This window comes from Natator depressus, chromosome 14 (assembly GCF_965152275.1).
Source record: "Natator depressus isolate rNatDep1 chromosome 14, rNatDep2.hap1, whole genome shotgun sequence".
NCBI lineage: Eukaryota > Metazoa > Chordata > Testudines > Cheloniidae > Natator > Natator depressus.
The window spans coordinates 26,829,171-26,843,837 of record NC_134247.1 but is presented as its reverse complement, the minus strand read 5'-3'; positions in this window follow the sequence as shown (position 1 = coordinate 26,843,837).

Here is a 14,667-nt window from a genome sequence, read left to right as displayed (position 1 = left end):
ACACCCGAGCTCCTCCCCGGCTCTGGACCGACCGTGTGTTGGCTGTTCCTGCTCCCGCTCCCCAGGCTTGATTTCCTGGCATCCGGACTCGGGGTGACTCACCTGACTTGAGGTTCTGAACACAATTTGGTCTTTTGCTTCTGCTCTTCCAGTGCCCTGACCCAGCTGACTCTCGACTCTTGTCTTGAGAGTGTGGACTCTGCCTCTGACCACTAGGTCTGGCCGCCCATGACCTGGCCATGACACTGACTTTTCTACAATTCCTCCAGTGCCCTTTTCTGCTCTCCAGCTCTGCTCTCCCAGGAAGACACACCGATCCCTTGGCTCCCAGAGTCCTGCTTGCCTGCTAGTCAAGGGCTCAGGGGGAGAGCTTGTCTTGCCCCCTCCCCCACCACAGCTGCTTTTCCTCAGGGACTCTCCCTAGCGCAGAGGAGAATCTGTCCTGGCAGCAGTTCAGGAAGTCACAGAAGGGACGGTCTGCTCAGCTCCCTCTGCAATGCCACTGCCCGAGACCATTACGAGTGGGTGCCCAGTGACTGCGCCGGCAGCTCCTTGAGAGACTGCTGGGGGCAGGGTAGTCGTGTTTCCCGGTGACCGCGGGAAGCCATGCGAAGAGTGCGGCATTGAGGAGACTCTCCTGCTGTCCCAAAGGGTTTCTGTTCTCCTGCACGGTCAGACCGTGGGGCCAGGTTGCAGAATGGGGAAGAGCTGGTTGGTGATGAGTCGGGGGAATCACCATAGAGGTGGCAGCAGCTGCAGATCCTGGAGTCCCTGCGGTCGGGTTACCATGCGTCCGGAGTTTCCCGGACATGTCCGGCTTTTTGGGTTTTAAATCGCCCTCCGGGAGGAATTTGTAAAACTCTCCAAAGGGCCGGGATTTCCCTCCCAATGCAGCACTCTGGGGGCTGGGGCGGGGAGCTGCGCGCTCTGGGGGGAGCACGGCACTGTGTCTGGCTCCGCACCCCAGACACACTGCTCTGAGCAGCAGGGTACGGGGGCCGGGGGGGCTGGAGAAGGGGCATGGGGTCCCAAGGGGCAGTCAGGGGACAGGGAGCAGGAGGGGTTGGATGGATGAGGGGTTCTGGGGGGGAGCCTGTCAGGGGGTGGGCATATGAAGAGGGGTCGGGGGAGTGAAGGGACAGGGAGCGGGCGGGGGTTGGATGGGGCGGAGGTTCGGGGGGGAGTCAGGGGCAGGGAGCAGGGGGGATTAGATGGGTTGGGGGTTCTGCGGGGGCAGTCAGGGGACAGGGAGTGGTTGGATGGGTGTGGGAGACCCGGGGGTCTGTCAGGGGGCGGGGGTGCGGATAGGGGGCGGGGCAGTCAGGGGAGAGGTAGGGGGTGGAGTTCTAGGGGGGCAGTTAGGGTGGAGGGGTCTAAGGAGGGGGCAGTTGGAGACAGGAAGAAGGAAGGCTTAGACAGAGGGCAGGGTCCTGGGAGGGGGCGATCAGGGGACAAGGAGCAGGGGGGGTTGGATGGGTTGGCGGTTCTGTGGGGGGCAGTCAGGGGGCAGGAAGTGGGAGGGAGTAGATAGGGGGCAGGGCTACCACTCACCCCCCCCACCCTCGGAGTGTCCTCTTTTTTGAAAGTTCAAATATGGTAACCCTACCCTATGGGCCCAGCCTCCACTCCTGAGAGTTCAGGCGAACCTCCCCCTGTTCTCAGGGAGTCTTTGGCTTTGGCGGCTGGGCCTGCCTGCCGAGACAGAGGACTCAGTGTTTCCATCAGGCTGCTCAGTCACAAATGCAGCCACCCAAAGACGTGAAGAATGGAAGCGAAAGAGCAAAGCTGGACCCTCCGCTGAGCTCCTGCAATCAAGTGAGCCCAGCCTGGGAGAGACGAGGGAAAGCTCCAAGGTGGCTGGTGGCTGCAGGGAGCCAGGGGAGGAGAAATAAATAGTTCATGATGAATCCTACGGGCTTTGTCTTGTGTGGTGAAGGGTTTCAAATGGGTCTAGTTACGATCACATTCAACTTTACAATCGCTGTGTCTGATTGAAGGGCAGGTCTAGAAAGGTCAGAGGTCACTCGAGGAGCTTCAAGTCTCAGATTCTGTCCCTATTGCCTGCTTTGACCAGCTGATCTCACCCCAACACATCCCTCAGGTGGTCGCAGTGGTGAGCTCTTTCCCTCTTTTTCTGGAGTAGCCGCCAGCATGGGGACAGGATACATGTGGCCAAGGAAATGGAGAGGCATGGGGGTCACTTGCAGAGGCATGCAGAGAACTTGCAGAGTTTCCTGTTCATGCAGCTCCTATGGGGGAAGCACGGTAGGGTACCGTGTACTCCGGGGCACCATTTCCAATTTTGGTGGTGGTGGGGAGGATAATTTCACCCTGATTCCAGGGGCTACTTAGGCACCTGAAAACTCTAGTGTTTTGACAGATAACTTAGCAATGAGCTGACAGGAACACTTGCAGACTGCTTTCCGGGGAAGACAGCTAGAAGAATGGATCCAGGGAATGGTTCTGTATCTCTGAGCTGTTTGGACACTTTCAGGGAACATTCCCGATGCAAGACAGAGATCCCCAAAGTTATCCTGGGTAACCCTGAGAGACTTATGGAAAACTAGAAGATCCCACATCTCTGCTGTCACTTTGCATGGACAAACTCGGACTGTCCCAACCTGTTCATGTATTTTACCTGCTTTAACCTCTCAAGAACTTTCACATATAAAAGAAAGAAAACTAAATAAATGACGTAGTTACACCGATATAGGGCCGTAGCGTAAACCCGACCTCAGAGTTGTCCCATTGAAATGGAATTATTCACAGCAGTCATTAAAGTTAAACATGCACGTAAGTGTTTCCAGGCCCAAGATTAAGGCCACAGCTTATGATAGGTGTAGATGCAAGAAGAGAAGAGCTGTGCAAAAACTGAAATGCCACTTGGAACCTGGCCCAAACAATGCATCACGAAAAATAAACTCACCTTGTTATACAGTAATAGAGCTGGTTCAAAAGGGTTTTACACTCACAATGCAACCTTTGAACTAAAAATGCCACTTTGGATTACATTGATCATCTGAAAAAAGTTACCTCTTTAAAAAAAACATTTTGGATTTCTCTGCCCACTTGAGAGAGAACATGGAGTTTTTCCCATCAAAACGAAACAAAAATTTGATAATTAAAAACATTTCCAAATAAGTTTGAAGAATATGGGGCGGGGGGGGGAGTGGTTGCTTCTTCAATTTTCATGACCCTCCCCACCCCCGCTATTTTTGACCAGTTCTAATTGTGAATAAATGTCTGTCTGTCCATGAATGATAAATATGTCTGCTACTGAAACATTTACAAACAACGGCTCTCATCAGGAGCCCTGAGGTCACATGACGCAGAGAAACACTCAGGCCTGCGGGGTTCACATTCTCAGAGACATAAACCGCCCCAGGACGGGAATGTCACACACAGCACAGCGGGACTGTCCCGGGTTGGTGAGGTGCATGTTTTGCTGTTGCTGGCAAATTGTGCTTTTTTGAGGGTGGGGGGGAGTTATATTTGAAAGGAGTTCTTCCTCCTCTCCCACTCTCAGCCAGGGGTGCCGAACAGGGGGGACCAAGGCCCACCACTTTTTACTGGCCATAAGTGTGAGCGACTGGATGATGGGGGAGAGAAGGGAGTGGGGGGGGGCAGTGTTTTGGGGGCAAGGGGCGGCATGAAGTGGGAGCTCAGGGAGAAAGGCGGTGTGAGGGGGGGCCTCAGGGAAAGGGGCGGTTTGAGGGGGCAGGACCTCGAGGAGAGGGGGTGGCACAGGGGCTGGGCCACAGTTTTTGTGCCAGCAGCCCCCCCCACTTTTAGGAAGCTTTTGCCCATCCTGCCCTCATCCCAAATTAATTTGTTGCAGTAAGAAAACTTTGAGCAACAAGGAGACTTAGAGACCCACAATATAACCGCTAAAATCCTCACCCGCCCCTGGAGCTGGGCAAACAGAATTTTTTGGTCGCTGGCAATTCCAAAAAAGAGATGGAAAAAAAACAGTTTCAGGTTGAACAAAACTAACATTTTTCCAAATTTTTGATGAACCAAAAAGCTTTAAAAAAAAAAAAAAAAAAGACCCAGGAACATTTCAAGGGTTGTAACTTTTTGAATTTTTAAAATAAAAGTGAAGGACAGTTTTAAATAAAAAATTGTTTCAAGCTGAAAAATCAAAATGGTTTGTTTGGAAAGTGTCTAAACAAAATGCTTCGACTTTTTAAGAACTTTTGAGTCAGCAGTGTGCCCTTGTTGCCAAGAAGGCCAATGGCATTTTGGGATGTATAAGTAGGGGCATAGCGAGCAGATCGAGGGACGTGATCGTTCCCCTCTATTCGACATTGGTGAGGCCTCATCTGGAGTACTGTGTCCAGTTTTGGGCCCCACACTACAAGAAGGATGTGGATAAATTGGAGAGAGTCCAGCGAAGGGCAACAAAAATGATTAGGGGTCTGGAACACATGACTTCTGAGGAGAGGCTGAGGGAACTGGGATTGTTTAGTCTGCAGAAGAGAAGAATGAGGGGGGATTTGATAGCTACTTTCAACTACCTGAGAGGTGGTTCCAGAGAGGATGGTTCTAGACTATTCTCAGTGGTAGAAGAGGACAGGACAAGGAGTAATGGTCTCAAGTTGCAGTGGGGGAGGTTTAGGTTGGATATTAGGAAAAACTTTTTCACCAAGAGGGTGGTGAAACACTGGAATGTGTTACCTAGGGAGGTGGTAGAATCTCCTTCCTTAGAAGTTTTTAAGGTCAGGCTTGACAAAGCCCTGGCTGGGATGATTTAACTGAGGATTGGTCCTGCTTTGAGCAGGGGGTTGGACTAGATGACCTCCTGAGGTCCCTTCCAACCCTGATATTCTATGATTCTATGATTCTATGAACTGGGGGGAGGGTCTGGATGTGAACAATTCAGCAGACCGGATACGAATTCGCAAACAGGTATCCTTCACCATTCTCCAGGGCTGGGTCGCAATTCCTGTTTCTGGTTCCCTGGGCCTGGTCCCCGTCCCTGTCACACACTGCGGGGAGCTCAGAGTCCTGTGAATCCTGCTGACTTCCAGGCTGCTGGGAGGGATGAGTCAGCAGCTTCCTGAAGACGAGTTGCGAGTAGGCAAACACTTTTCCTTTACCTTTTCAAAACCCACATAGGTATAGTAAGACTAGCACCCCCACCACTGCCACCACTCCACGCCCCATGAGATGATTCCAGGACGCTGGCTCTGAAACAAAAGAGAGAGAAAGGCCCCATTACTAAGGGACTCCATTAAATCATCCCACTGCTGCCATGAGGATCCCAGAAGATGAAGACGTTCCTGGGATACAGTAAGAGCTGAGTTGGGTCATGTGCACATGGGCACCACTCAGAGCAGCGGGAATGAGATCTCCAGGCTCATTATCCCCATCGGCCAACTTGATGGAGGGAGAAAGGTAAGCCCGGCAAAGCAGCCCCTGTTACAGAGTCTGGGAACTGTGATTTTTAAGATGCTCCAGGATGGGGTCCCTCAGGTCTTAAGGTTAGAGGGGACGGTTAGGATCATCTACTCCAGTGTCTCCTGAAGCGTGGGGAAGGGCTAGCCATGGTGGGAAGGGTGGGGTTTGAAGATGTATCCATGAAAATGGGGGGTGGGGTCGCTAACACATTGCTGACGGGTGAGGGGCACGATTGGTTTCTTTGCCTTGAGGAGGGGGCTCAGCTTTTAAAAGTTTTGGGAAGAATAATTTAGTCTGAGCCCTGGCATAACCCAGGCCTGAGAACGTCGCCTACTGATTCCTGCACCCAGTCCAGTGATTTATGGCACTGACTTGGCATTGAGAAGGATTGTATCATGGGCTTACATCCAGCTGCAGAAGGGAAAGGGCATTAGAAGCTGAAAGACCCCAGAAGTGGCTCTGGTTTTCTTCTCAAAATAACCACCCGGGGCTGATTTTCCCCGGCCCAGCGCCTTGCAGTCATGCACCCAGCGCCTAGTGAATTTGGTGTGCAGGCAGGCTCCCAAATCCAGACAGTGGCACGTCACATCCACTTTGCCCTGGCATCAGGGACTGCCCTGAGCGCCCATCCTGCAAACACGTACGCACCTGAGCCCTCCCACTGCGATCCAAGGCTACTCCTACGGATGGAGTTAAACACGTGGCTAAAGCATTTGCAGAGGTTCCAGAGAGTTGAGGCTCCATGTAAAAGGAACAATACTTCAGTTATTCCAATCTTGGGTTTATGAGATGCTCCTTCACAGCTGAGTCTCCCACCCAGTGGAATTCTCCAAGGAACTTCCCACTCCGAGACCCTAGACACTGTGTCCAGCGCTAGCTGTCCCTCTGGCCCAATCCCATGCTTCAGGACAAAGTCTGAATGCCACGGAGGTCAGTAATGAATTCCCCACCTGCATTTACAGCATGGTAAAACTAGCCATGTATGTTACAGAGGGTTCTTGCTTTTCCTGGAAGCATCAGATATTGTCCCCTGGGCTGGACCAGACAGGGCAGCAGCCTGAAATGCCCTGCGGCATTGGCTTGAACTCAGACTGAACCTGTGGAAAACAGGCTACAGCTCTTTTTAAAAAAAAATAAAATAAAAAATTAATTCATAAGGAAGACTAGAGGTAAAATTTCCAAGTGCACTTAAGTCACTTTGGTGCTTTTGAAAATTGTGCCCTCTAAAATCAGCCCCGATCCCTGTAGCGGCCACTCCTGTAAGCTGTCAAGTTCTGGCCCATTCCTGTAAGTTTGCATTTGTGGCGTTTTTAAAACAAGCCGCATTACATGCCACAAAGAACCCTGGGTGGTAAATTTTAAAATACAACAAGAAAAACAGGAAGAGGAAAACTATGCTCCATACATGCAAGTTGATGAAGTTAGTGTTGTCATAGGAAACTTAACTTGTGTGTCCGAACCATACAACATTACTGCTGCACTAATATTGTTTTCGCATCTCATTATTTTTAAATAGCAAAGAGAAAAAAAGAATGTGCTTAATAACGGTGCCATCTGGGCTTTGAGTTTTACCAACTCTACACAGCAGAAGAAAGATTGGGGTTCTCCATTGCCTTATGCCTGGGTCTTAATTCTCAGAAGTGACAAGTTTTTACTTGGCTCAGCAGAGAGGGATGGGAAAAGGGGGCTGGAAGTCACCCTTTTGTTCCCCCAAGCTTCGGCTGGCTGGTGCCTGAAATAGCACCTGGCATAAAACTCAGAGCACCGCTGAGGCTGCTCTAAGTTACACTGGCTGTCGTGGCAGCAGTTCTCAGCCAGCATTATGCACCACACTCTCTTTGCTACCACACCACGTCCCCAGACTAAAGATTGGGAGGAGGCAGGTGACATAGGGAGACACACCAGCTTTGTGCTACCGAAGAATTTCTAAGCTGCCCCTTATGGGCAGTTGGCATGAGGCCCAGGATCAAACTCCTTGTGCCGTGATGGGCGGGTGAGGGAAGAGTTCTGGGCTCCAAACCAGCCTCACCCTGATCCTAGTGTGTGTCATTTACACTAGTGCCTGCAGTTCTTTTGGTATTTCTTGCTCACTTTGCATCAGTGTAAAGGTGACACAAACAAAGTGCAAGGCAACAGAGCGTCCAGCCCCGCCCCCCCCTCCACTGATCGCTTTAACTAGAAGTTTCAATTGCAACCAAAATTGTGGAGAGATTTAAAAAAAAAACAACCCAGAATCACAGGAGCTCTGGTAATCAAGTGATCCATCCCCTGTCACCCATTCCCAGCTTCTTGAAAATATAGACTAGGGAAACCATCCCTGCCCATGCTAGCTAATAGCAGTTGATGGACCTGTCCTCCATGAACTTATCTAGTTCTTTTTTGAACCCTGTTATAGTCTTGGCCTTCACAACATCCTCTGGCAAGGAGTTCCACAAGTTGACTCTCCATTGTGTGAAGAAATACTTCCTTTTGTTTCTTTTAAACCTGCTGCCTATTAATTTCATTGGGTGACCCCTGGTTCTTGTGTTATGAGAAAGAGTAAACAACACTTCCTGATTTACTTTCTCCACATCAGTCATGATTTTATACACCTCTATCTTATCCCCCATTAGTCATCTCTTTTCCAAGGTGAAAAGTCCCAGTCTTATTATTCTCTCCTCACACAGAAGCTGCTCCACGTCCCTCATCATTTTTCTCATCCTTTTCTGGACTAATGGAGGCAGCGAGGCCTAGAGTGCTGGACTCGGAGTCCCGTTGCTGTGGGAAGCGTCTGTACTGAAGGGCTGCAGCAGCTGTAGGGTTCTAAGTGCAGACAGAGCCTGAGCCAGAAAGCAGGTTCCTTCCCACCTCCTCCCTTTGCAGAAAACACCCCTCGGTTTGAACACCGACAGAATCCTCATGCAAAGCGATTTCTTCTCTAGGCCGTCTACAAGCCTCTCTCCTTGCAACTTGAAGAAAACTGAATGGTTGACAAATGGTTTAAGATGCTGCTGCTTACCTGCCTAACACCTGTTTCTTTTAACGGTGCACCAGCCTGTCGTGGAATGACCTTGCTAAACCGGTTACAAATTCCAGAAACCCGTTAAATCTAATCCTTAGATTAATTGGACTGTTAAGTAAATTATTTGACAGGGCCTAAGCAACTCCCTCACCGAACCCAGACAAACAGGAGTTGCCTGTCTGAGAGCATTCAGAAGAATGGACTGGCTTCTTTTTTTAATGATGGAGAATTGAACGGGGCTCTCCCAGCTGAGTGCTCTGACCACAGGGCTGGGTTAGGACGGCCCCTCTGCCATTTTGCATGGAGCAAGGCAGGTACCTAACTTATTCCTGCAAGATAGGACTTAAGCAGCATCTAAATCACCTGGCTGCAAGAGAGGGGTTTCCCTGGACCACAAGCCACACCATGCATGGAACACAGAGAGGGGCAGGGCTTAGGACACCCCCTCTCATCGACATCTCCCCTTGGCTAGCATAGGTGGCTCCCCCCAGAGCATGCTGGGTTTTGGGGATCACAGTTTTCTGCCCCTGAACTCATCCCCTTAATTGACACTCTGCACTCGCATTGGGAGGCCCCAAACACGGCTCCTCAAACAGCCAAGGGCTTGTCCTTGGCCGTAGCCAACTCTGCTGTGCCAGCTCCCCGTGGTCCATTTTTGGCCAATTGTGGCACAAGCCATCAGGCCATCTGAGAAGATCCGGAGCAACTGGATGCTGCCCTCAAGCTCACACTGACGTCAGTGGGAGCTGGGACGGGCGTGTGAAATACAGGCAGGGAGGAGAGAGGCTACTGGGGAAGGAAATCTCCCATCACAAGCTACTTCCCATCCCCTTTGGTCTCATCAGGAGCTTCCTCCTCAGCCCCGGAGGTCCCAGACGCAGCCGGTGGGAATGAGCCGGGCTCTGGAACCAGACACTCAGGAGAGAATGGCTGGTGAGGGCTCCGTACACCACATGCCCGATTCTCCTCTCCTTGCCTGCACTGTAGAAGGTTGGCCTAAGGGGGGAGGTGCTGATCCAGGAGCCAGACGTGCCTGGTTCAATTCCAGCCTCTGCCCCGGAGCCCTTTGATTATTTCAGGGGAGGGATAGCTCAGTCGGGGGGGAGGGATAGCTCAGTGGTTTGAGCATTGGCCTGCTAAACCCAGGGTTGTGAATTCAATCCCTGAGGGGGCCATTTGGGGCAAAAATTGGGGATTGGTCCTGCTTTGAGCAGGGGGTTGGACTAGATGACTTCCTGAGGTCCCTTCCAACCCTGGTATTCTATGATTCTATCTAGGGCCAGACACTCAAAGGTATTTGCATCCCTGAAGATGCAGGTAGGTCACTAATGGGATTTTCAAAAGTGACTAACTACCCTCTTCAATGAGAGTTAGGCAGGTGCGTGCTTTTGAAAATTCCCCTACATGCCTATTTGCACCTTTGGGGGCCTAAATGCCTTTGACAATCTGGCCCTTAGGCCCAGATCCTCCAAGGTATTTAGGCATCCAATTCCCATTGATCTCTGAAGATCTGGGCCTCAGAGACGAGGGTGACAGTGGCCAGAGAGAAAACAGATCACGGCATACCACGTATTTCCCAGGGATTTCAGCGCAGACCCTTCATGAATGTTTGCTCCTGATCCCGCAGTCAGACAGAGCCAGCGGTATGTTAACGAGCAGCCCGATGAACAAAAGGCTTGCTAGCCACAAGAAAAGTAAAAGTCACCCCGTGGCCTATACAACACATGCCACTTTCCCTGCGAGCCCTTGGGGTGCTTTAAAGCTTGCCTGCACTGCAGCAACTTTGCAAATATGGGCAGCAGGTATCGTAGGCAGGGGGAGCCTGTGACTCCCCAGACAGCCTACCATGGCCCTGCCCACGCTCCGCCCCCCGGCCAGGCCCCCTCCTGCTGTTCCCAGTGCTCTGTCCTGGCTGGGCCTGGCTGGCCTGCCTCCCGCAGGGACTCCGGGCGGCACGCCCCCAGCACCAGCCACCCTGAGTGCCAGGCCTGGGGACGCAGCAACTGCGCTGCCCGGAGTGCCAGGCCTGGGGCCTCGCCCCCACAGCTGCCTGGCACTGGAGCCGGGGGCCACGGTGGGGGTGCTTTGGGCTCCTGCAGGGGCAAGGGGGCAGAAGGAGAGGGGTGGGGCCTTGGGCACAAGGGAAGGGGCCAAGGACTAGTCTCCCCGGGGAGGCCAGGTCACTAGCTGACCATGTTTGCAAAAAATGTTCATTGTTACTAGAGTCAGTGGTAGGAACATCAGTGGGCCTAGTGTAGACAAGGCGCCTGCTCTGGCACAACAGGATTTACACCTTCCTGGTTCTCTGCCCTAGCTCTAATGCCAGTCCCGTCATTGGTTATAGCAGCCTGGGGGCTGCTCTAGTGTGTGCCGGCTGGCAGGGGGCCCTCAGGGACCGTCCTTCCACTGAGAAGAGCCAGAGTGCATTGTGGTCTGGCTAGTTCCTCTCCTCACGCATTCCCACATGACACGCCCCTTGGGCTGGGGCTGCGGATGCAGAGGAGATGGCTCTCCCAGCTCAATGTCTGCTGGGGTCTTCCATATTCTGGGAGTTTATAGGATGTTTCCACAGGCTTTACACGGCCTGAGAAGTGCAAGGGGAGCAGAGTTTTTTCTGGGGTCACTGACTGCACAACTTACCCACCACGGTAAAGTTTATGACAGCCATACACTTCCTGTACATTTCACCTGGAATCCTGTAAACTCCTTCAGTCCCTTTGCTCACGTTCTCCATCTTGAAGTATCCACCAAAAAAGGAGAGTGTCTCCTGGAAGGAACTGAGGACTGTTTGGGAGCCCCCATCAGAGGAGTAAACGACATCTTCCCACAACGAAGTGGAGGTGTTATATTTCCGCACGAAGAAAGACGTCTGTGAAACGTAGGTGGCATTCGGTATGGAGGTGTTCACAGAGCTGCCTTCCGGCTCAGCCACCTGGACAATTAGATAATCTTCGCTAGCTGTGAGATTTCAAACAAGTGGTATTTTAGTTTGGCTTGGCAATCCTGGGTCAGGGACTGACGTGGGGGGTTGGGAGACAATAAAGGGAAAGGGTCTGAGAAAGGGCGTCCCTTACAATAAATCGTTCAACCAGTCACTGTTGAAGTGAGATGCTTTGCAGATGCTCACAGAGAGGCTCTCCCACCAGCTAAGAATTTTGGACACTCTGGCTCCCTGCTGGGACCAGCTTTGCTATTCACTTGCAACCAGGGTGGATAAAAATCCATGATTTAAAAAAAAAAAAAATCAAAAAAATTGGATTTTTTTGATAAAATGTTTTTTTGCCCCTCAAAAAGCTATCTAAAGATAGTTTTAATTAAGATACATTATAGCTCAAAGATCTCTCATCATGGAATAAGGATTATAAATTCTAATTCTATAGTATGAGACAATAGATTCATGTCATGTTTCAGAAAAGGTTTGTAAATGAGTTCCAATACTTCATGGATTAAGGACCCAATCTTATGGGGTTCCACAGGCTTCCGTATAGACTATGTAGGTTAATCTACCTACCTACCAATGGGATTCAGTGCTCAGTCTGGAAGATACCATCAGAGATGCTTAGTTTTGCAGTTCTCAAACTGTGGATTTGTGTCTCCAGAGGTAACATGCTTGTTAACAGCAAAAATGTTTTCAAATAAATAAATAGAGAGAGGTGAGAAATAACAGACCTCAACTCTATTGTCCTTCTGCAAATTTGTGTACACAGAGTCAATCCCTTACCTCTCTCTAAAAGTGCAAAGTTTCAAAGAGTTCAATGAATAGAAGATTGTTGGGGGCGGAATCGATCTGGACAAGGAGAAGTCTGGAGATAAATGTGAGAAGGGAGGGACATATGCTTGTTTTGTTGAAATATTATCTGTTTGCTGTTGAAGAAAAAAATCCAGAATACTTAACGTTGTTGTTTTAGTTAAAGAAAACAATGTAAATGTCTGTCTGGTGATGTTCTCCTCCTATTACAGCCTGGCAAGAAAATCCTCCAGATATTAACGATTAACCAGTTGAATTGGAGATATTTATGAAGTCATTGGGAGGTGAACTATCTGCTTCAATTATCTTTGGTAAATGAAATTGTTATACCAATAAAATAAAAACCAGCAGGATCTTATTGAAGGGGAAAAGGCAAAATACCACATTTATTGTGAATACAGACAGAATCCTAGTAAGCAGTTAGTTATCGCTATAACATTCCATTCAATCTCATATTTATTCACACATTCATTCATACAAACACACACACACAGGTTCTGCAAGGTTGTTATCATAGTTACCAGCCTTACAGTTGCTCATGCCAAGCCACTGGCCAGGTGGCCTGGACATGAGGAGGGAGCAGGGCCTTGTCAGATGCACATCTGATGCTCCTGGAAGTTGGTTTGCAGAATCAGACCCCAAAGTTCTCACTTTCTAGAGTCCATTTTGATAGGAATTTCTTCCTAGGCCGGTCTATGGCAATTGCTTCATCATGCTGTTGCTGAATCAATCAGCAGATGGCACATTCCTGAAGGGTCCGTGCTGCCAGATGTTATCTTGTTCTTTGGTTCTCCCATTCTTGAGGCTGTTGGGTGGATTCCAGTCTGCCCTCCGGGGGTCCTCTGGTTATTTCCACTTGACGCCTTCTTCAGCCGATGGACACTGCATTCTTAGGCTGGCACCTCCCTGATCATTCAGTTATTATCCACACCAAGCATCCGTCCACATCCATCCTCTATCTCTATTTTAATCACAATGGTTAACAAAGCGAGATGAATAAAACAAAAGGGCGGAGGGTCTCCGGGTGCTGTTTCTATTGCTACAGAATTTGCTTTGAATCTCTCTCTGTGTGAGTGGTTGTTGTTACAAAGAATTGCTCTGAGAACAGACTCTGTCTTAGAATGTACTAACACAATTAGCAGCTTGCAAGTTGCACACTTAGAGGGAGAGAAACAGGACCAAAAACCAAGAGACCTCTTAATTAGTAATACCCTGGAATTTAAACTATGGGGAATAAACTCAGTTGTGATTTTAATACAGAACTTCTTTAATATGATCCAACATAAGAACCAAACAATCATTCATTTTCTGAGGTAGCTGTAAAACTCATCTGAAAAGTTTTCAGAATAAATCACCCTTTAAAAATGAATAGTGTGTACCTTCTAAAAATGAAACCTACATCTATCTCTGAGTTGTGAAGAACATGTATTAAGGTTATAACAACCAACAAGAAGACACTTTTATGAAGAAATCCATGATTAAATCGAGTCTTCCTGACTCATGATTTAAATCAATTTGATCTAAATCAAATCCACCCTTTTTTGCTGACCAACAGGCAGTTCTGCTCCCCAGGCCCTTCTGGGATGTCACTGCCCCAAACTCAGCTGTTGGAGAACCAGGAAATGCTCAGCTGAGATCTTCCCCATGTAACACTGGGAAAGAATCTTAGCACTACAGGGGAAAACAAACCACAGAGCTCTGCTAACCAGGAGGAGCTCAGTTATAGTTGCTGGTTCCCCCATATAACCTGAACTCTGTCCTCTTGGAATGCCACTTTATTGTATCTTGCAGCGTTTTGCCAACCCACAGCCTGCCTTCAAATCTCAGCAGGTTGCCTTAAAAATCATGAAATATTTAAAAATAATACATTTGTGGTGGGGACTGCTTTTTCATCTTTTGAGTTTTGAGCCTGGGGGCAGGAGCGGGGGAGAGAAGGGAGCAGGGGAAGTCACTTTTTTCAAGTCGTCCTACATGAACCCCATATTTTGGTTTAAACAAATGGCTGTGATTATCACAGGACTCCAGGCTCTGGGGCTTTTAGAAAATCAAACGCCAAATACTGTGAGATGCAAGACAAAGATCAGGGGAGTTGCCAACAGTGGAAATGAGGAATATTTGCCTAAGTCACAGGGAACTAATTGTAGGGAATCCTCTAATTAATGCATCGTTAGGCTCTTTAGCTCTTCCCCCTGTGGAGGTAGAGGCCATGGCTACCCCGGGAACATCAGTGGTCTTGTGCCTGAAGGTACCTCTCCCCTTGACAACCCTCCACTCCTCACCCATTGCACTTCATGCGATTTTGCTGTAGGGCAGCCCAACGGGAAGCGTGCAATGCAATCATTCTTGTGTCCTTCCGACCATTCTTGGTCCTGTAAGGACACTGAAGTGCCAGGCCTTCAGCAGCTGCAGTTAGAGCTAGAGGGTCTCGCAGTCTTGTGCATCAGGCCACGTTTATAGAGCCCTGTGCGGGTACAACATTTGTTTCTGCACACGATCCACGGCTACGAAGCGGATCTCT